The following is a 24,747-nucleotide window of genomic DNA, read 5'->3' on the forward strand; positions in this document are numbered from 1 at the left end:
TAACTGAAATTTATAATAAAATTTTAAATCTACTAAAAAATAAAAATAAAAATAAAAAATAAAAAGTAGTTTGAATAAAATTAAAAACATAAAATAATAGAATAAATATTTCTAAACATCTTTATCACTGGATTGTTCGCGAGGTGGGATTGGCGATGAGATGTGGAGGTGCTGACAAATCTGCTGTAGAGTAGCATCAATGTTGTCAAATTGTTGAAAACACTGCTGCTCGAATCAGGTGAGGCGCTCAGAGATGTCAACATATGAAGTCGCCGCATGAACTGGACGAGAGGGTGGTGGTGGCTGAGTCAGTGGGTCCTCGTGCTGTGGGGGTACAACCGTGTAGAGGAAAAATGGAGGGAAAAGAGAGGGGAAAGTGAGGATTAATGCAGGTGGAGTGGAGTTTAGGGTGGGTTGGGGGTTGAGGAAGTGAGAATTTGTGGAATGGTGGCCGGAATAGGGATTAGGGAGTGGAAATGGGGAGATTTCCGCTAGGGTTTTGAAAGGAAGAAGAAAATGAATAGTGGTTTGCTTATATAGGGGGAAGCCACACGGCCTAGGGCCACGCCCGTGTACTCTGAAAGTGAGCCCGTGTTTTTCAAAATTTTCAATTTAGGTCGTGCCCGGCTACTATCCCACGCCCGTGTGTCTTGGGCGTGTGTGGCCCACAGCCATATCGCACGGCCGTTCCTAGCTTTGTTCGCTTCTCCCACGCCCATGTGTTAGGGTACCACGCCTATGTGTTAGGGTACCACACCCATGTATTGTTATCCACAGCTTCACAGCATAGGCATGTCTCACGCCCATGCCGAAGAAACAGAATCGAGCCTTGCCCCTGGCACGCTCATGTTTTTCTATTCCCACGCCTGTGTTCACCTATCAAATTCACTTACGGCCATGTCGCACGGTCGTGTGGATTTATCGTATCCCGTGTTTTGGGGAAATTATTTACCCTATTTTTGTACGACCATAATGCACAACCGTGTTTCCCTCCGTGTTGATCACACGGCCTTAAGCACGGCCGTGTTATCGGCCGTGTAGAGCTGGGAACCTGTGCTTCAAATACCCTGTTAGTGACCTAAATGTTTAAAACTTGAATTTAAAATAATTTAAAATTGTTAATACTCAGGTTTCCTCCTGAGAAGCGCTTATTTATAGTCTAAGCTCATACCTTGTTGCTATATTCAGGACGGTTTGTGGAGTCGTAGCTCCTCTCTATCGACTTTAAATTCTCACCATTATAAAGTTTGAGACGGTGTCTATTTACCTTGAAAGTACCGTATGATGAGTGACTTACCTCTATTGTGCCATATAGATGAACAGATTGAATTACGAAAGGTCCTGACCATCGTGATTTTAGTTTCCTGGGAAACAATTTGAGTCTTGAGTTGTAAAATAAGACGAGATCCCCAACTTCAAATTGTTTTCGTTGCTTTAAATGAATGACATGGCACTGCTTTGTTGCTTCCTTGTATAGGCATCAATTTTCGTATGCATTGGCTCGCCATTCATCTAGCTCGTTCAGCTGCATCAACCTATTTTTTCCTGCAAGTTCGGGATCAAGGTTTAGAAATTTAATAGCCCAAAAAGCTTTATGCTCTAGTTCGAATGGTAGATGACAAATTTTTCCATAAACAAGTCTGTAAGGTGATGTCCTTATAGGAGTTTTAAAAACAGTTCTGTAAGCCCATAAGGCATCGTCTACTTTTGTTGCCCAGTCTTTTCTATTTGATTCTACTATTTTTTCAAGGATCCGTTTGAGTTCTCGGTTTGCTACTTCAACTTGTCCATTAGTTTGAGGATGGTATGGGATGGTTGTTCTATGATGAACTCCGTATTTCTTAAGGGTTTTTTCAAATTGGGTATTACAAAAATGAGTGTCCCTGTCACTGATAATTGCTCTAGGCGTTCTGAATCTCGAGAAGAGTTTTTTATGGAAATGTACTACGACTCTAGTGTCATTAGTAGGTAGAGCTTGGGCTTCTACCCATTTGGACATGTAGTAAACTGCTACTAAGATGTATTTATTTCCGAATGAACTGAAAAATGGGCCCATGAAATCGATACCCCAAACATCAAATATTTCACAAGAAAACATATAGTTTTGAGGCATTTCATCACGTTTAGATATGTTACCTGTCCCTTGGCATTTGTCGCATCAAGTAACATACCTGATAGCGTTTTTGAATAACGAAGGCCAATAAAAACCTGATTCAAGTATTTTGTGTGCGGTGTTAGTGCCATTATAGTGTCCTCCGGTGGGCCCTGAGTGGCAATGTTCCACTATTTTTTATATTTCTGATCCTGTAACTTATCTTCTGATGACTTGATCTGCACATCTGCGAAACAGAAATGGATCATCCCAAAAGTAGTTTTTCACATCATTAAAGAATCGCTTCTTTTGTTGGTGTGTTAACCCTTTTGGGATAATGTTAGCAACTAAAAAATTTGCGATGTCTGCAAACCTAGGTACCTCGGATTTAGATATAGCAAAAAATTGTTCTTCAGGGAACGAATCATTTATTTCCACGTCATCTGGTTATATGGTATTGGATTTCTCGAGCTTGGACAGATGATCAGCCGCGAGATTTTCAGCACCTTTCTTGTCCTGAATTTCCAAGTCGAATTCCTGCAATAGGAGAATCCATTGAATGAGTTGAGGTTTTGCATCGATTTTAGTTAAAAGGTACCGAAAGGCAGAATGGTCAGTGTAAACAACAACTTTAGACAATATGAGATATGATCGAAATTTATCAAATGTAAAAACCACGGCTAACAACTCTTTTTCTATAGTAGTATAATTTTCTTGTGCAGCCGTTAAGGTTTTGCTGGCGTAATAGATAGGTTGAAAATGCTTGTCTCTTCGTTGTCCCAATACTGCACTTACTGCAAAATCACTCGCATCACACATTAGTTCAAATGGCAAGTTCCAATCAGGTGCAATTATGATTGGAGCATTAATTAATTTATCCTTTAAAGTATGAAATGCTTCTAAGCATTCCTGATCGAAGTTAAAAGGTATATATTTTTCTAGTAATTTAGTCAAAGGCTTAGCTATTTTAGAAAAATACTTAATAAATCTTCTATAAAAACCAGCATGTCATAAAAAGCTTCTAATATCCTTAACTGAACTAGGGGGCGGTAATTTTTCGATTGTTTCTATTTTAGATTTATCCACCTCAATCCTTTTACTAGAAATTTTATGCCCTAATACAACACCTTCTTGAACCATGAAGTGACATTTCTCCCAGTTAAGCACAAGGTTTATTTCCTCACATCTTATTAGAACTCGTTTTAAATTTTTAAAGCAGAGATGGAAAGAGTTACCGAATACCAAAAAATCATCCATGAAGACTTCCATGATATCTTCCACGAGTTCGTCAAATATGGCTCTCATACAGCGCTAAAAAGTGGCAGGAGCATTACATAATCCAAAAGGCATTCTACGATAAGCGAACGTACCATATGGGCATGTGAATGTTGTCTTTTCTTGATCTTCAAGAGCTATTGGGATTTGGAAGTAACCAGAGAGTCCGTCTAGAAAGCATTAATACATGTGTCCGGATAATCTTTCCAACAGTTGGTCAATGAATGGTAAGAGGAAGTGATCTTTTCTTGTGGCGTCGTTCAGTTTCCTGTAGTCTATGCAAACTCTCCACCCTGTAATTGTTCTTGTTGGGATTAATTCATTCTTCTCGTTGGTCACGACCGTCATGCCTCCTTTCTTGGGGACAACCTGCATTGGACTTACCCAAGAACTGTCAGAAATAGGATAAATAATTCCAGCATTTAAAAGTTTAATTGCCTCGGCTTTTACAACTTCCTTCATGTTGGGGTTCAGACGTCTTTGAGCTTGCACACACGGTTTGTATTCATCTTCCATCAAAATATTATGGGTGCAGAAACAAGGGCTGATTCCTTTAATGTCAGAAATTTTCCACGCTATGGCCTTCTTATGTTCTTTTAATACTTGGATTAATTCCTCTTTCTCCTTGGGTTACAAATTAGAAGCAATAATAACTGGTAATGTAGAATTATTTCCAAGAAATGCGTATTCTAAATGGTTTGGTAATTGTTTAAGTTCCAGTTTGGGAGACTCCTCAATAGAGGGTTTTTGCTTAAGGTCATCGTTTATCTTAATACCCTCATATTCTACTTGTCTTGATGAATGGTCATTAGGTTCTTCACCTGTCTCCTCGTCTTGAGCTGGATATGGTTTCGTCGTCTCCTCTTATACAATCTCCTGAAAAGATTCTTGAGTAACATGATCAATAGAGTCAATGAAATAACATGAATCATCCTGTTTCCTAGAGAATCACATAGCATCGTAAATTTTAAAGATCATCTCCTCGTCACCTACTCTAAGTACCAATTTACCGTCACCCACGTCAATCACCGCTCTACCAGTGGCTAGGAATAGGCATCCTAAAATTAATGGTACTTCCACATCTGCATCCATGTCAAGCACAACAAAATCAACAGGGAATATAAATTTATCTAATTTTACGAGTACGTCTTCTATAATACCCCTAGGATATTTAACAGATCTATCGGCTAATTGTATACTCATCCTAGTAGGTTTAGGTTCCCCAAGACCAAGTTGTTTGAACATTTTATATGGCATCAAATTAATACCGGCGCCTAAATCAACTAGTGCTTTTTCAACATTCAGATTACCAATTAAGCAAAGGATAGTAAAACTTCCTGGATATTTTAGTTTGGTTGGCAGCTTGTTTTAGAGTATAGTGGAGCATTCCTCGTTGCGTTCTACTGTAGATAAGTCCTCGAACTTCCTTTTGTTTGTTAGAAGCTCCTTCAAAAATTTTGCGTAGGTAGGCATCTGCGAGATAGCTTCAACAAAAGGTAAATTGATATGTAATTGCTTAAAAAGTTCAAGAAACTTACCGAATTGTGCATCAATGCGATCTTTTTTTAATTTTGCTGGATATGGGACTGGTGGTGTATATTCCTCCGGCACTGGTTTGTTACTATTTTCGGGTTTTTCTTCCCTCCTTTCGCTTTCCACGGCTTCTTGTACTAACTTCTTTTCAGATTCCACTAACACTTTCCCACTCTTTAGTGTAACTGCTTTGACATACTCTCTTGATTTGGTATTACTAAGTAAATTTCCTAGTGATCTTTCCGAGATTAGTTTGGAAAGCTGGCTTATCTGGGTTTCGAGCCCTTGGATCGATGCTTGTTGATTCTTGAGTGCTGTCTCGGTATTTTGGAAGCGGGTTTCTGACACTGATATGAATTTTGAGAGCATCTCCTCAAGGCTTGGTTTTTTCTCTTGTTGATAAGGTGGCTGTTGAAAACCCTAAGGATTTTATTACTTTTGATTGCCTTAACCACCCCAGGAGAAATTCGGGTGGTTCCTCCAACCTGTATTATAAGTAATACTGTATGGGTTATTTTGAGATCTAAAGTTATTGTTACCCATATAGTTGACTTGTTCCTCTTTGATTGTGGGATTGAAGGATTGATATTCTGTATGCACACCTCCTCCACTCGCGTCACACCTCATTACTCGATGTACCTGTGTAAAACCAAGTAAACCATCAACCTTTTTATTGAGAAGTTCTACTTGATTTGACAGCATAATAACTGAGTTGACATTATAAACGCCGGCTGTTTTCATTGGCTTTGTCCTCATAACTTGCCACTAATAGTTATTCAGTGACATCTCCTCTATAAACTCATAGGCATCTTCCGGTGTTTTATTGTTGATGGTTCCGCCAGCAGCCGCGTCAACCATTTGCCGAGTTGAGGGATTCAGACCATTGTGGAATGTTTGCACTTGAAGCCAAAGCGGTAACCCATGGTGAGGGCACCTTCTCAGTAAGTCCTTGTATCTCTCTCATGCATCGTAAAGTGTTTCTAAATCCATCTACACAAAATAAGAGATATCATTACGTAATTTAGCCGTTTTAGCCGGTGAAAAGTATTTCAATAAAAATTTGGATATGAATAATTTTGGATATGATTAATAAATGACATGAATTATCTGTAATTGTTCTGTAAACTCCAGTAATGCTCCGTAACCCTATTTCGGCGACGGATATGGGTTAGGGGTGTTACACTTTAAATTAGTTTATCCCCTCTACCTATCATTATTATTAGCAATATTTAACAATCAATTTCTCAATTAGGGTCTCCTTAATTCATTTTACATCAGTTACTTAGTGTTTTAATAAAACATTTGCACTTCCTTTATGGATTAACAAAACCATCCTTTGTAACAATTTCTTAGTATTATAATTCTCCAAATATTTTCCTCCTCCTTCTCTCCAATCCACATCCTTAATGTTAACTTATATATTTATTAAATCTTTGACTCTTAACATACCATTCCTAGGTGTGACATTAATTAAGGTTTCTTTAATCTCACACATACTCTTATGAAAGTTGTCCATTGAGTGGCAGTCACTAAAATATTTGTATCTTGACATGTAGGGTTCAAAATTAAGTTATGTTTTTTGTTCTTGAAACTAGACTCGAAGAATTTTCTACCATAAAATTTTCAGAATTTTTTTAAGCAAATTGATACATTTTATTCTTTAAATCTTCCCTTCTTCTATTGCTAGGCAACACTAACCCTTTTTCACCAAAAATCTATTATCTTTTAGTACAAGTCTTATATTAAGATATTGTTTGTTTCCTTTTGAAAATAGACTCATTAATATTTTTTAAAATTTTAATTTTTTCTCCTAAACATTTTTTTTACAATTTATAATGATTTTTCAAAATTAGAATAGTGAAATCCAAAATCATTCTGACCTTGTGTCACATAAATTATTATATCTCACAATATACAATTTCGTTTCTTATATCGTTTCTTATATGTGAAACTAGACTCAATTATCTTTAATTCCATATTTTATTTAACCTCTCATTCAAATTTTACAATTTTTGGTCAATTTTCAAAGTGAAACCACTACTACTGTCCAAAACTGTTTGGTGCTAATATTTACTTTTTCAAGATTCTTTGCATTAATTTTCATTTAGTCACACATAACCATTATACTTTTAATTATCATCCAATTTAATCTTTATATCTCACTTATCATTAACATATAGCTTTAAAATAACTTTTCTTATTTCAATTATAAATTTCATAACTTTTACAATTTAATCCTTAGCATCATGACAATTCATCATCTAATATAATTTCACTATAAAATCATTTTCTAACTAGTTCACTAGCACTCAACATTTCATTTTAAACTGTCTAACACAATACTATTTCTTACACACAAACTTTTGTACACTTTACAATTTAATCATTTTCCTACTACTTCAATGTACTAATTTAAATTCATACATATTATTTGCATATTCACAATTAATTAGATCAATTTAGTATACTCTATACTTGGTTTAAATTAAAAAAAAAGATAGAAATCTTGAAGTACTTACCTCAATTGCTTGTATTCTTTACAATCCCTTATTTTCTCTCTCCTTTAAGACAACCATGGATGCTTATCTTATGGAATTGATATAGCTACTACTCTTTTCTATTAATTCCATTTACTACTTATGGAGAAATTTTGAAGGTTGGAGCTTAATTGGTTGAGAAACGGTTAAGTTAATAGCCATAGGGGGTAACGTGAGAACCATTGGGTGATGCCTGATTTATAGCCCTTTTCCCTTCATTTCTCTCAATTTCTCTAGACTTTTCTATATAAAAATCTAATTAAAATATCTTTTAAATTAATTATTTACACTTTGACTCTCTAATCATATTTTGCCACCAATTTTAATCCTTAATCATTAAGTCTCTACAATTATCCTATCCAATACTTACCATTTTTACATCTTTATTTTTATACAACTCCATAGATGATTCATCTTTTCTTTTGGTAAATTTCCTCCTCTAGTCCCTCCTCTTTTTCCCTTCAATTCCATTTTAACTTTAAAATTTCTCACTTTAGTCCCAATATTTTTCACTCTCTTACAATTTAGTCAATACCTTGGATTTATTTATCTTAATATCTATATTTTTCCTATCATTTTCAATACTTGTTTTTAATGTCTCATAACACTGATAACCCTTATTTTTTGGCTTTCTCAAATTATGACTGGTTTATCAGTTATTTGTCACTGTTTTGAACTCCGAAAATTTTGGGGATATTACAATCGCAACATTAAACTAGCAATTGGAAGGTTTGCTAACGGAAGTACTCACCAAATACAAGAGTCTGCCAAACGCCAATGCTCACCAAATACAAATTAAGAGTCCACAATATGGCAGAACAAAATGAAAAATCTAAAAAAGATATGCCAATACTATAACTAGCCTAATCTCGTGATTTAAACTAGCTTACGCGCAATTCCTTTACCGTACACACTTCAACAACAGCCAAAAATGCATATGTGAAAGCTTAGGGTGTAACAGATTCAATATTCAATCATATCATAAATATCTATATATTATTATAAACAAATAAATTTGAGCATTAATCTAGCTTACAAAATAGGACCAAATTGTAAAGTTTCAAAATTTTTGAAAAGGTATTGATACTTTTGATAAGTACTGATACTATTTCTAACTTTGAAGTTTTGAGAAATTGATAAAAAATTACAAGTATTGATGCTTGTTCTAAAGTATTGTTACTTTATGATGGTATCAATATTATTTAAGGTTTGATGTTTTGAAAATTTAATAAAATTTATGAAGTATCGATACCCAATCATATTGTATCGATACTATTAATTTTGAAAAAAAATCTTCGTTTTCATCCTACTTTATGCCAACAACAACTTATACAATAAGTGCATAAATGCACATTTATACCTACACCAAACTAATACAAAAACATACCTAAATAATCATATTTCAATCAATTTGCATCATTCAACCCAATATGCCAAAATTGGCACCAAAACAACCATTCAACATATGTCAATTCTACCTATACAATTTCAACTAATTCAATCATACATTTAACCATTAAATACCATCATTTCACCATACCATTTCAAGTTCAAACATACCCTTTGAGAGTCATTCAAAATCACAACAATTTACCAAATCAAATACATATACACATGAGCACTAGCCTTTCCAAAATCAAGTATTATTTAATGTTCAATTCAAACTATCTTCCACAGTTAGCATATATATATTAACAACTATGTACATGCCACATAATCAAACTGAAACAATCAAAAGTTTACCGATTAGATTGTTGGATATTGTGAGCTTCGAGGTGATCTGACTGGCACATTTCAAAAACCGATAATCTATAAAGAAAAGGAAGACAATGGTAAACATTTTGAATGCTTAAAGGTTAAATGAAATTACTGAACTTACCTTGATAATTCAGCAATTTAAGCTATTAAAACATATTGAAAATAAGCTTGGTAACCTGTTGGCATCCTATTGTTTTCATATACACATTAACAAGTACATTTAGGGTTAGATCATTTATAAGATAAAAGCTCATAACATGATTTTAACATTCATCATATAACATGTATTAACCTATCATGAACCATTTGCTTACACAAATAATTTCACTCAAAAATAATTCATCGATTCTTTCAATATATCTTCCATTTAACTTCGATTTTTTTCCCGGAAAACTATAGAAAATTTAACTCGGATACATGGGACTAATTTGCTCACACAAGATGACATATTCAGGCTACTGACACTAGCTTCAGACTAAGGTTCGATGCTACTTACAATAACTTCAGAGCATCTACAACATATGTTGGATCTCAAGGCATCTTATTAATCCTTGATCAAACACCTTTTTTGATTCTTTTTTATTGAATAATTTTCTTTGTTTTTCCTATTCGGACCTCAATGGCATGCCATTCATATCCTAATCGTTTACTAAGTTCACTCAGGCACTATTACCTTTTTTGTATCATTTCAAGCCTTGTATCATTATCATTATATACCACTCAATCGTATAAACATTTCACATCAATTTTATACAAAATATTCACTTGTAATACTATATTTCTCATAGTTTATAATTTAGTATTTTAGATGTCAAAACCGTCAATATTACTACTAATCTAAACAAATAGACATTATAATATAATTCAAACATAACATAAATAACATAGTAAGTTCCATATGAACTTAGCTGGCAAAAACAACAACAAACGAAATGTCGAGGACTAATTTGTAATTTTATATTTTCCTTGATTATCCTCCGATTGATTCAAATCTTGATCTATACGATAATTCATTGCAATTTATCAATTCCAATTACCTGATAACATCCTATTATATGAATATGTCAATTCAATTTCATTTTTTGAAAGATTCCTAGAGTTTTGTATTTTATTCAATCTAGTCCTTAAAATCAAAATTGCAATATTTTTCAAATTTGAACATCAATTTCAAAACCGATCTCAATTTCATCCTTTTGAAACCCTCTATTATCTATAATTATAGAAATATTACACCAATTTTGAAATTCATGTGCTTTAGTCCCGATGTTCAAAAACTAGCAATTAAACTTTATAAACTAGTACCTTTTTCATTTCTAAGTTTTAAATCTAACAAAATAACACCAATTTCATCAAGTATTAAACAATGGAAAGTTTTGAAAACTTTAATAGTTTTACAAATTGATACACGAGCTAGCTAAATCAAGCTCTCAAGACCTAAAAAATATACAAATTATAAGAAAAAGACTTAAAAACACTTGCCAATCATTGTATGAAAGTTTGAAACTCAAACCCTAACTTTTTCTTCTTTTGTCTCATGAAGAAGATGATAAATATAAACAAATAGTTTCCTTTTCCTTGATTTTGCTTATATACATAGTTTAATAATTAATTAATTAATCATAATCAATTAAACTTAATTGTGTTTAACAATTTAGTGGTTTCCAACCAAAACCCACCATCGTTTGACATAACAAGGAAGGTTCAATTGCTTGATTGGTCCTTCAATTAATTAAAAATTCATATGAATTAACTTTTACTACTTTTATAATTTAGTTATTGTACCTTAATTAACTATCCAAATGAAAAAATTAGTGGATCAAATTTTAATTAAACTATATACTAACCTCGTATATTAATAATAATATTTACGGACTCAGTCATCAGAAATAGGATTTTAAAATCACCATTTCCATACCACTGAAAAACGAGATGTTACATTAGGGTGCTAAAAGATCGATCCTCTGTTCATTATTCTCCAAGGTGTTTATAAGAGAGATCCTCTTGTCCATTGATATGACATATCGGGATATACATTTAACCCCGTTAAATGTGTAATGGATAACAACAGACACATATCATGGGATTTTAGGAGTACGAGGTAGTTAAGCTTAAATAGACTCCTTATTGCCTCAAAAGTGTGTTCCCATTTAAACAATATTCACACTTAAATTTGAGTGGATGACTCTATTGAGCAATAACGGGTGGTCATACTTAGAGATACTAAGGTCAAAAGGCCTGTCAGGATGTTATTTCATAGGAAATCAATGTTAGGGTCAACAATTTTTTTACCCTCGTACGATATCACCACTTATTCCATTTTCTTTTTCAATGTCTCTTTTGCATGTTGTCTTTACATCTTCTTTGTCTCTTTGTCTTTTTATCTATAAAAACAACTCATGATTTCCTCATCCTTAGATTTGCAGGCTCAACATCCACTTCCTATACTTCTTTCAAGCCATGAGAGAGAGATTTTTTGTTTTTCTGTGTGATTTTTTTCAAAAATAAAAACTGAAACATCTTAATTTTGACTCTAATTTGTGATTTTTTCGCAGAAATAATGGTTTTCAAGGTGAAAATGTGTAAGGGAGATTTTAGGAAGACATTTTTGTTTTTATTCAATGAAAATCTGAATAGCTATCTAGATTCCTCACCATTTAACACCTATTACGGGACTTGAAGGAATAGAAGTGCATTACTAACTCAACAAAATCACTTAAATGGTGAACCAAATTGTAACACCGCAAACTCGGCCAAGACGTTATGGTCGAATCTGGAAGGTTACAATAATACGTTAAAATCTTTACTTTCAAAAACGTAGCTTGATACGAAATCAAAAGTCAAAGTTTTATAAAACTCATAATTTTGAATAAAATTTTGCAGCAGAAATTTAGAGTTAATAATTTAAAAACCGTAATTTCAATAAGTGAAAACATATTCGCCAATTGGGCATATTCTGAAACATTCGTTATAAATTTTCATAAAACCCATTTCAATTTGCAATGAAAATCCTTAGCTTGTTTTAGTTTTGAAAACTAAAAACTAATTTGCTAATTAGTGCGATTTGTAGTTTTATGCTCGAAAATATTAAATACCGACAAATAAAGCAAAATCCAAAAAAAGTCTGAAAACAAAACCAAATTTGAAAACTTAATCCGAAAATTAAAAGCTCGAAAATCTTGATTTACTAACCAAAACAGATCATTTTATGTGAAAACCAATTCGAGCTCCCGTAGGTTGAACCGTCCTAAGTCAAAAGATTACCTAAAACATATTAAACAAACGAGTGAGTTAGAAGCTCAGTGTGTGGCTTAACTCGCGTACAATATTTTTTACTACAACATGCACAATTGCAAATATCAAAACAGAGTTTTACTTTTAGTATTCACATTTGCAAAAGTCATATCAGGATGTCATATATCCAGAAACATTTGTCAAATCAAAATGTCATATTTTCATAATCAAATATCATAACAGAATTCATAATTTCAGAATCAAAATCTCAAACACGTTCTCTTATACAGAATCAGATGTATTTTATAATCGTTTATAGATGCAATCACAGATCCTACCCCCATCCACTACATACCAACTCCGTCCAACCAACCACACAAAATATGTAACGACCCAAAATTTACGGGTATTGGAAAAGTACATTTTCAGGTCTTCGTTTTTGTAAAATGGATTTGTAAATATTTATTAAAAATATTTACGAAGTTAGTAGTGTGGTTAATTAGGTTTTAGCTAGGTGAATTAGCTTGAATTAAGGTTAATTAGATGAAAGGACTAGATTGTAAACAGGGTAAAAGTTGAATTATAGAATATAAAAAAGTTAAAGAATTAAATAAGCAATTAAACCATAAATTGACATGTGTGTGGTAAAAATAAATTCCATGTGTGTAAATAATAAACATATATTTGTAATAATTAAATAATTACTTATAATTTAAGTAAATATTATTTTATTGTTAAATTTTTATTATATTGTACTATTATATTAAATAAATAAATAAAACAAAGAAAATAAAATAATAGAAACAATAAGGGCAAACGAAACAGGGGAGAAAAGGGAAAGAAAAAGAAAGGAAAAATTAGAGTTTTAACGGTTCAAAGTTTGATTGGTTAGTCAATTTAATCCATTTTCTTGTAATTTTGATGTTTTTAGAATCCTAGAATAAAATACTACTTGATTTATGTTGAAATTTTAGAAGTTATTGGATTTTTTAGATGTTGTTCATGTTGAATAAATTGAAGAATTAGGGGTTAAATTAATAGAATTTCAAGTTAGAATTGAGAAAATGGATTGAATTGTAAAATAAATCATAAGTTTTGAGTAATAGGGATTAAATTGAGAGAATTTCAAAATTATGGATTTATGGTGAAATTAGAGAGATAAATTTAGTTTTAAGTGGTAATATGAATTAAAATATAGAATAAATTGTGAAGAAAATAAAGTTAGTTTTGGTTAGGGACTAAATTGAAATTTAGGAAAAAGTTTGAGTATAAATTGAAATATTCAGTGTGAAATTGTGTTGTATTAATGATTTTAAATTGTTTTAATTCTGTAGCTAACGTTGAGCTAGAGACCTCGGCTAAGAAAGGAAAAGACAAGATTAACGAGGAGTAGCTCGAAAATTCTGGTTTGTATTTCTATAATTCAAATTTAATAATTAATTGTTAAATTTATTACTTAATGTGTATGGTAAGTTGATTCAGGTAAGTAATTGAAAATTGAAAATTTAATGGAATTGAATTTTATGAGCATATGTGAATAGTTGTATTGAAATTATGAGAATTTGTGATTGATGTGGATTTTGATTGAAATTGAATTGAGAAATTGAAAAGTGATTTGAATAATGGATATAGTTGGCATGCCATAGGATTGGAAGTGTTTACGGTTACTTCGACAACAAGTCGATGAGACACTGGGTGTCATATTATTACTTCGGATAAATTCGATGAGGTACTAGGTACCAACTTACTTCGGTATGGCCGATGAGACACTGAGTGTCAATCTATTACTTCGAGTTATTCAATGAGGTACTGGGTGCCATACTAGTGTGTTTTGGTTGGATCCCTATATCCGCCAAAGTCCGAGTCTTATTAATAGGGGTGAATGAATAAATTGGCAATATGAATGATATTGAATGATATTGATCATGAATTTGGAATAGATATTGAATGATATTGATCACGAATTTGGAGTAGACATTGAATTGAATTATTCAAATGGAAAAACATGAATCATGGATTCATGAAAAGAGTAATGTTATTGTTAAATGATATGTGAATCAAAGTGAGAAAAGTTAGTAATGAGAAATGAAAGTTAAATGGATGGATTTAATTATTGATTAGCTAATGTTTTATATGGTTTAAGTGTATGCTTATTAATGTTATATTATTTAAAGTATTCGGATTATAGAAATACCACTAAGTTTATAATTAGCATACGGTTTGTTTCCGTACGCATGTTAGGGTAAAGTCAGAACATTGAATCAGCATCCAAGGCCGATCCCTAACTCATTGTGGTGAAGTACATTTCTTTTTAGTCAATGGCATGGACCTAGGATGTTGTGTTCGTCATTTTGAGAAATGGTTGTAAGTGATGAAATAAGATGATTTTAGTTGGTTATATTTATAAGTTTATGAGTTATGCTGAGATTATAAAATGGTATGTTTTAGTTGAAGTATGAATGACTTTAACATATGCAAATTTTACGTTGAAATTTGGTATAAAGTATGAATTGGTTTAAATGAAGTTAAATGAATTGAGTTAGTAAATATTTGTAAGATACCTATGTTGGTACATTGGTTAAATCATTAGGTTGATTATTTGACATGTTTTAGATATGTTTGAATTTGTTTTGTGTTGATTGAATGATTGAATTTTGAGTTGTTTGTTGTTTAAGATTTGCAGGGTTGGTAAACTTGATGAATAAGGCTCATTTTGAGTCCACACGGCCTGACACACAGGTGCGTGATCAGACCGTATGAGACACACAGCTTACACATGGGTGTGTGGATAGGCCATGTGTCCCCTGCATTTTAAAATTTTCAAAACAGAATGCCCAGGAATCTCCACACGGGCAGAAACACGGGCGTGTGTCTCAGCCATGTGAAGCACATGGCCTAGCACACGAGCATATGTTCTGACCGTGTGGAAACTACACTTAATTTTTGTTTAAATCAGAGAGTTACACGGAGTTGGACACGACTTGAAGCACGGGCGTGTCCCTAAGCCACACAGGCATGTGAGCCCTACACTTAGGAAAAATTTTCTGAACTTCCGATTAAGTCCCAATTTGTTTCTAACACGTGATTTGGGCCTCGAGGGTTCAATAAAGGGACATTATGGCTAAATTATGATGTGTATATTACATTATTATATAATTATTCATATTTTTTTGAAATGTCCGGTAATGCTCCGTAACCTTGTTCCGGCTACAGATAAGGGTTAAAGGGTCTTACAAAATAGGACTACAAGTGTCCATCCACCCAATCACATCGAGTCATGGTGGTATGCCATTCATAATAGTGCAGCTGAGCTGCCAGACAGATATTGTGGTTTAACCGCCAAAAGTGTAGTAAAATTGCCAGAAACACTTCCTCCATCATATTAAAAAATCCAACCCAATGCACATGCACAATCGTAATAACATACGTACATATCATATATAAATGGTATGGCATGTATACCTAATCATATTCTTGCAGATCATACATAACAAATTGCTTATTGTAACACCCCTAACCCGTATCCGTCACAAGAACAGGGTTACAGAGCACTATCGGGATTTACAAATCGAATAATAGGCATATTATATTATCTAGCAAACATATCTTCAATCATTCATAAAATATCTTATATGAGCCCTCAAGGCCCAAATTACACATTAAAAATAAATCAGGACTAAACCGAGTATTCAGAAAATTTTTCGGAAACATCAAAAATTTTCAAAGGTGTAGGGAACACACACCCGTTTGGCTCACATGGTCAGGAGACATGCCAATGTCTCAAATCATGTGGGCATTTGAAATAGGGGCACACGACTGTGTCCCAGCCCGTGTCCAAACTTGGGTGCTCTCTGACTTGGGTCACACGGCCAAGCTATATGCCCATGTGCTAAGCCGTGTGAATATTTTGAGCATTCTGTTTCTAAATTTTAAAGATGCAGGGGACACACAGCCAAACCACATGCCCATGTGCTAGGCCGTGTGTCACACACGGCTGAGATACACGCCCATGTCTCTACTTGTGTGGATGAAAATAAGCCATATCAAGGCCACATTTCTCACCCATTTAGGTATCAACCTAAACACAACATTTTAACACATCAATATATCACAACAAAGCATTCAAAACAAGACAAAGTCATGTTTTATATACAATATATCATCACATATACCTTAAATACTCAAACTTACCTATTTAGACTATTTAGCAAATTTTACTAAGGTTTACTACTAACTAAATACCTATAAGCATATATCCATCATAACCACATCACAATTTACTTCATTTCCAAACCAAAATATATATCTAGGTTGATTATGTAAACAAAACATCATTCATAACATCTATACATGTCAACTTTAATCTAATCCACATCAATCCTTATACATGCCATATAAATCATATTGAATGCTTCAAAAACTACCGGAATAAGCTAGATAGTGTGACTTGATGTGCTAATCCAATCTTCTGACCTCTCGAAAATCTACAAAGACATTAAACAACACGAGTAAGCATAATGAAGCTTAGTAAGTTCAATGGGTTAAATATAAATCTTACCGAACCTACTACAAAAAATCAGTTTAAATAAACTTATTCAATGTAAACTCCCTGCCAATCACAACTTCAATCGATGAATACACACATTTCATATCAATACCAATAATAAACGATATGTCTTTCAATTTTAATTTCATAAGTCACTTACCAAATCTTCCTAAATCGTAGAACAATTTACGGATAAAAGTACATCATTTTCAAAAGCCGAAAAGCTGAACAAAAGCTCATAAGATCTAAACAAAAACTCTTAAGAGTTGAACAAAAGCTCGTAAGAGCTGAACGGGAACTCATAAGAGCTAAAGAGAAGCTCAATAGAGCTGAACCGAAACTCATATGAGTTAAACAGAAGCTCATGAGAGCTAAACGGAAAGTAAACATGAAACTTCACAACAAATACTGAACCTCGATTTACTTGGGTAATTTGTTGTCATTTTCCTCCAATGCCGTCAATTTGTCGAATGTCGAATGTACTCAAATCCTGCGTTCCATTTAATCCAAATATTCAATTCAAATTTATAACTTTAACAATATTACATTTTCAAAAATACAACAAATACATAATACCATTCATCAATTCAATATAAATATTAAAGTTTAACCGTACGAACTTACCTGGGTTAAATTGTAATATTTGCAGTAGTTTAGGGGCAATTCCGCTAAATTTTTCTTTTTCACGAGTATCTACAGGATCTTGATATAAAATATAAAATTACTCATTCATTAGCAAATATTTCAGTTCTAATTCATTTCACAATTAATACCCTTCAATTTTTCAAATTTATACAATTAACCCCAAACTTTCACAACTTTTCTAATTTAGTCATTAACTAATTAATCTTATCAAATTAACTAATTTTTATAAATTAATAATTTATATAAATATTATAGGATATCATACAGCCCTTGATAAAATATAAATTTAATACCAAACCCTAATATTTTAACCTTTCTATAATTTGATCCTAAAATCAATATTTAACAAAATCACTCTATAAAATCATCATACAACAAAAATTAAAGCTCTAAATCCATGTTATTCATCAAAAAAATCTAATATTAATCAATGTAAACTTCCAAAATTTTCAATTAAATCAAAAACGAAGGTAAAGTTTAGTTGGACCTAATTGTAACAATCTCAAAAACATAAAAATTTCAAGAAAAGGGCAAGAATTGAACTCACATAAAGCAAAAATATGAAAATCAGCTTAAGGAGCTCTCCTATGGCATTTTTGGGCAGAAAATTGAAGAAGAATTGCCTAGAAACCTTTTAATTCCTAATTTGTATGTTTAGTCTCAAACAATTTACCATTTTGCCATTAAATTACATTATTTTATTATTTTTCTTTTTTATGCCGCCTCATGCCTTCCATTTAGGCATATTTACTCCTTAAGTCCTCCCTTGTTTAATAATTAAGCCATCTAACCACTTATTTCTTATAATTATAAAGTTTTGCACCTTCTTCAATTTAGTCCTTTTTAATTAATTAACTATCAAAATATTAACATTTTTCAACGAAACTTTAATACGACCTTAGTTACACTCCTTAAATATTTATAAAAATATTTATGGCTCGGTTTATAGAAACAGGGTCTCGATACCTCATTTTCTAAAACTACTTGACCTAATAAATCATTATAAAACATAAATTTCCTATTCAAAAATCTTTCTAAAACCACATTTTACTCATAAATACTAAATAATAAAAGTTGTGAGCTTACTCGTCAGATTTGGTGGCCTCAAGCAACTGTTTCTGACACCACTGGAAATCAGGCTGTTACACTTATACTAACAGTTGTTCTGCGTACAGATCGCACACATGTTTTTACACATAACTGTGCTTTCAAAGTTATCAGAACACTGATCGAATATAAGTTTTTCACTTACCTTAGTCATATCTCATACTGATAGATATAACATTTCGGGTCTTATTCAAGTCTATGGACCCCACAGATGGTCTAATTATGCATTTTTTAGTCAAATGGGTCTAAGTGAAATTTTTTAAAAAATGGGCCTACATGGTCGTGTGACGCAGACTGTAGTTCGAAAACAACATTATTTTCTTTAGATTTTTCAATTTGAATCGATGTTTTCGTGTTAGAAACACACACCTGATTAAATTTTGATATAGAACCACAAAAAAAAACACTAGTACCTAAAATCAATAGTTTAACAACCAATTTAGTAACGTATTACTAGGCTCCAAATAACACTTTTAGTAAAAAAAACACCAACATATGCATTCAAACCCAAAACTAGCCATTTGGGTGTTTGAAAACTTACCCCAAATGATCGCAGCAGTAGCCCTAAACCACAATTACAACGTTGGAGGATTATTGTTTCACAAACTTCACCTAGAAAAACCCCCAACACCATTAAAGGCGACTAATCGCATTACAGAACGTCTAAAAACCACAAACTAATAAAAATAACAATTACATTAACACACATAGTATAAAAGGAAGAACCTAGAAGCACTTACATAAGAAAACAATAGTATGATCACGCCCCAACATAGATTGAACTTGTAGAAGTAAAGGGTAAACGATATTTTCTTGACAAAATATGAACCAAAAAGAAGGGAAAAAGCAATAGAATAGAGAATGGCAGAACAAAAAAAAATTAAGAAGATAGGGAAAAGAGATGTGAAATAGAGTGGGAGAGAAACATGAGATTTATGGGAAAAAATAATTAGTTAAAAATCCTTTTTTTTAAACCACCCACTTTCCCCCACTCAATCCTACTGGTTTTGTTTAGTTATCATTTTCAAAATTTTTCTCAGAGTTCAAAACAAAAGTAATAATTTCATTTTGCATACATAAGATTTAAACACAAGACCTTTGGGAAAGTTAAAGCCTTACCATTAAACCAACAAACTTATTCTTACCAAAATTTGCGCGAGAATTAAATTTAAGCCAAATATGCAGAGATAGAGATAGGGACAAAAATAACAAAAATTCCAAATAGAGAGATTTAAACACAAGATCTCAAACACACATCCAGAACATTTATCAATTGAGGCATATCAATTTATTTGACAACATTTTCACAGTCATAATTAAAATTCAGGACATGACCACTCTTAGTTTCACTAACCCAATTTCTTCAAACCCAACTTTCGAGATGTGACACAAATAAATGAATTATTATAGCTCGTAAACTAGTGATGAAATGGAATAACCATTCTATCAAAACAAAAATACTATTAGTTTTTCATATACTCCAAAATATGCAAATAGTTATATACCTCTACTTTGGAAATAACACATGGCAAAGCATAGGATAACTTTATAATAACCTTCTGCTAGATGTAAGACTCGAACAACCCCCTACTTGATACCCTTTATTGTAACGCCCAAAATTTTGTAATTTCGGCTTTTGGAATATTTATTGTATTTATACCCTATTTTTGACATAAATATATGTCTGCTTATGTGATTAAGTGCTTTAGGGTGTGTTGGGAAGGCCCCAAGTTCAAGTCTAGGCTTGGGCTAAATTTTGGTTCTTATACGAATAAAGCCTGGCTTTTGGAATAGGTTTATAAGAATTTATTTGTAAGAATATGACAGAATGGGCCTACTGGTCTAGTGGCTAAGTGGTGTGTTGGTATGATGGGGTATGGGATTCAATTCTCTGGGTGGGAAAAAGAAGGAGTATTTTGCTGCAAATATCGGCTAGGAGTTTGAGTTTTAATAAACTGCAGGGTAGAGGAGTAGTAGCAGATTTCAAGGTTATCTGGTTAGTTTTTGATTCATTCCAAAACTCTCTGCTGCCAAAATTCTCTGCAATTCCCCTATCCACCTTTCTCTCTGTTTTCTTTTTGCCAAAAATCCCCCTCTTGTGCTGTTGAAATTTCATTTACACTATTTTCTCTCCATTTTCTCTCTTTTTGATAGTTTTGCTTTTGTCTTTGTAAACATGCTTTCAGTAACTGTGGAGATGCATTCTATTTTGTTCTAATAAATGTTGGGTTATTAAGAGATTATTTTCTGTTTAGGAGATAATTAGGGTTCTGTGGATCACTAATTGACGTTCTAAACAGTGAGAAATCGCCGTTTTTTGTTTAAGGTAACGTCATTAACCTTCGAGAATTTCCTGTTTCTTAGTAACTCGGATTAAGTGATTAAAAGGGTGAAATCCTGTTCGATAATAGGTTTTGGAGTGCTAGGGGTTGCGTTAGCTTCGAATCAATAACAGGTGTGTACTCCGTTTACGCAAAAAATAAGTTTTGGTGAAGCCGAAAAGCTATCTGCCGACACCACACCGGTGTGTGGACTGCCCTGTGGTAGTCTGTGTTACAATAAAATGGCATGTGACTGAAGAGCTAGATCGTGCGCAGGCTACATAGACATGACGGACATGGCCATGTGAGGCTGGGAGGCCGTGTGTAAGGCACGGGCTTGACCAATTAGGCCATGTAAGCTACACGAGAGTGTAAAATTTTGGGCCAGGCCGTGTGATCCACATGGACACGGCCAATTTGGGCCATGTAGGCCCACATGGGCAGGACACACGGGTGTGTGAGCCCAAATTGTTTGAAATGTTCTGTAAGGTTGCACAGGTCACCCAAGTCGACTATGACCGGACTGTAGGGTTGGTAAGCATTACTTAGACCCCATACTCTAATTTGTTACTGGATTGTATGCAAAAGCATGTTAATTTTAGCATGTGTATCTCTCTGATCTTGTATATCTGTTCTGACTTAATGATGGTATGATTTGATATCTGCATATAAGCATGTCATATTATTAATGTTGCATTGCATTGGGTTGGGATTGTTGTGAAGAGAAGGAAGACTGAAAGGCTATTAGCCTGTTATCAAGCAGCTATGCTGCATGTATCTGATATGCGTCGTTTTACGATACCATTTGGTGTGTAGGTTTGGATGGGTCGATTTTATCTCCATACTTGGTGTGTAGGGTTGGGTGGGTCAATTATATCCCCACATGGTGTGTTGGGTTAGACGGAGATGACATGTAGGGTTGGTGGGCATGTTTCTCTGATAATCTGATTTGTTATGCATGCGATGTTTGTGTAGGCTAAGGCCCGATTGTTCTGATTCTGTATTTAAGTGGGCTAAGGTCCATACCAATTCTGAAAATGGCTAAGGCTGAATTATCTGTATTTTGTTACCTATTTGTATGCATGTTGTCTGTGAGGATGTGCACATTGAGTTTGCGAAAACTCACCCATTTGTTTATTTTATCTATCAAGTAATCCCCAGCAGTAGATGGATCGGTACGGTGGAGGGCTCGACGACGACCACCGCTAGTCATATGTTGGTTTTATGAGTTATATTCTATTTTATTTGCTTTCATTTAGTATTTATTTTTTAGACTATTTATGTATTTAGGCTCGAAATTTTTTGGGTTTATTTCAGGATTTTAAATTGTTAATTTTACTGATTTATAAACGGCGACACCACAAATACGTTTTGGAAACTTAACTTAGGTTTTGGTATAAATGAATGATGTCATTACTTCCGCGATAAAGAAATGTTTTCAAGTAATAACTTGATTTGTGATTTCACGACTTAAGTAGAGATATTAAACAAAATGAATTTAAACTTGCTAAGGTTTTCTAAAAACACTCTCATGTGACGCCGCCGAATTCGGGCATAACGTCTAGGCTGGGTTTGGGGCATTACAATATCAGAGCCAGGTTGCAAAACTCGGCTGTGGATTTAGGTTTCAAATTTTGGTTTTTGTAAAATGACTTGTAAATTAATTTGAAATAATTTTGATAACGAGTATGTGGTACATCGAGCCTCCAGCACTGATCCTGTAAGTTGTTTGAAACTCTGATATGTACTGTTTGAAAGTATACTTATACTGAAATTTTATCTGTATCTGTCTGAAATACTATGTATGTGTTATGAGACTACTATGGGTAGTACGTTATTGAAACACTGTAGGTAGTGTAAACTGAAAACCGTAGTGAGCTTATTACTCGCGATAACTAACTCTGAAACTCTGATACTGTTCTGCATAAAATATCTGCTAATAATTATCGAAACTGTAAACTGATGTGCATAAAACTTCTAAATATAGATTAATTCGATAGTTAGGATGAACGCACGTGGTACTCGTGGACGGGGTACTAGAGGCCGAGAAAGAGGCCATAGAGGGATTTGAGCTGAGTCCTTCACATCTGATACGATCCCTAATCTAGACACTAGCGAAACACCGATGTCACCCATTACTGAGACGAGTGCTGAATTTGATGATCGTGCAGCTAGGGATGACGCACTATCCCAGGCCATGATGCGAATTCTGGAGAGGGTCGCTGGGGCCAATACTGGATTTGGAGGCGGTGGGTCGGTTACAGAATGACTCCGGTCGAATAGGGCTGAGATATTCAAGGGCATCGCTGGAGTTGCTCCGAGTGTGGTCGAGTATTGAATGGAGGCTATAGAGCGCATAATGGATGATTTGGACTTTACTAATGAGTAAAAGCTCAAGGGGGCTGTGTCTTTACTTTACGATGAGGCATATCAGTGGTGGTTAACTGTTAAAGAGAGCACTCAGCCCAACCGGTTGACTTGGGATCTGTTTAAGACGGATTTCTAGAGTAAGTATGTGGGAACCAGTTATACTGATGCGAGACGATGTGAATTCCTAAATCTCACTCAGGGAGATTGTTCAGTGGCCGAGTATGAGGCTGAATTTTTAGATTGAGTCACTATGCGAGGGGTATGGTGACGACTGAGTCTGAGCGCAGTGTTCGATTCGAGGATGGTCTTCGAGACAGTCTGGGAGTTCAGATAGCTCCTCAGAGGAAGCGAGATTTCTCGGCCTTGGTCGAGAAGGCCAAGATAGCCGAGAAGGTGAAGCACTCTCAGCGCCAAAATCGTGAAAAAAGAAAGGTTTTTGAGTCTTCTGGTGCTGGGATGAGGTCTAAGAAAAAGGCCAGGATTGACGGGCCAGCGAGAGTTAGGCCTATTGCTGCATCTACTGGGGTAGCGATCTGTTAGCTTTGTAATAGACGCCATCCAGGCGAGTGTTGGAGAGCTACTGGGCCTTATTTGAGGTGTGGGTCGACTAAACATTGAGTTAATGATTATCTACTGAGGGGTAATCAGATGCAAGCTCCGGTTGCTGAGACTGCACAGCCGTCGAGAGGGGTACAGCAGCCATCTAGGGGCCAAGGATAGGCTAGGGATGGTAACGGTATGGGTCGAGGTCAGAGAGCACCAGGCAGAGGTGCTGGGCCGACTAAGGTGAGGTAGTCTGGACCTGTCTATGCTGCACGTCAGCGTGAAGATGGAGATGCTTCGGACGTCATTACGGGTACGTTTTTAATCCTTAATGTACCTTATGTTGCACTGATAGACATAGGCTCTACACATTCCTATGTTGCATGTTCTATGTCTGAGACTTTGGGAATTCCGCATGAGAGCACTTCTAATGAGATTTCAGGGGTGAGTCCACTGGGGCAGTCTATTAGGGTTAGTAAATTATTTAGAGACATTCCGTTGGAAATCCAATGGACAATATTTTTGGCTGATCTGTTGGAACTTCCGTTTGGGGAGTTCGACTTAATTCTGGGTATGGACTGGTTGGTGAAGCATCGTGTAAGTCTGGATTATGCTAAAAAAGGGTTGTTCTGAGGATCGATGAGGATAATGAGATAGTCATGATTGGAGAACGACGGAATTATTTGTCTAATGTGATATCTGTGTTAGTGGTAGAGAAGCTGGTGAGGAAAGGATGTGAGGCGTTTATGGCCTACATCAGTGTTTCTGATTCTGTGGACTTCTCGGTTA

At 34.3% G+C, this 24,747-nt stretch overlaps 1 non-coding gene across 1 annotated transcript; it reads left to right on the top strand.

Moving 5' to 3' along the window:
• The first annotated feature begins 5,816 nt into the window (after nucleotides 1-5,816).
• On the top strand, nucleotides 5,817-5,923 carry LOC121208374 (small nucleolar RNA R71). Its single transcript, XR_005903375.1, has one exon. It is a non-coding gene; the product is annotated as a small nucleolar RNA R71 (small nucleolar RNA).
• The last annotated feature ends 18,824 nt before the right edge of the window (nucleotides 5,924-24,747 follow it).

This window comes from Gossypium hirsutum, chromosome A01, assembly GCF_007990345.1.
Source record: "Gossypium hirsutum isolate 1008001.06 chromosome A01, Gossypium_hirsutum_v2.1, whole genome shotgun sequence".
Lineage (NCBI taxonomy): Eukaryota > Viridiplantae > Streptophyta > Magnoliopsida > Malvales > Malvaceae > Gossypium > Gossypium hirsutum.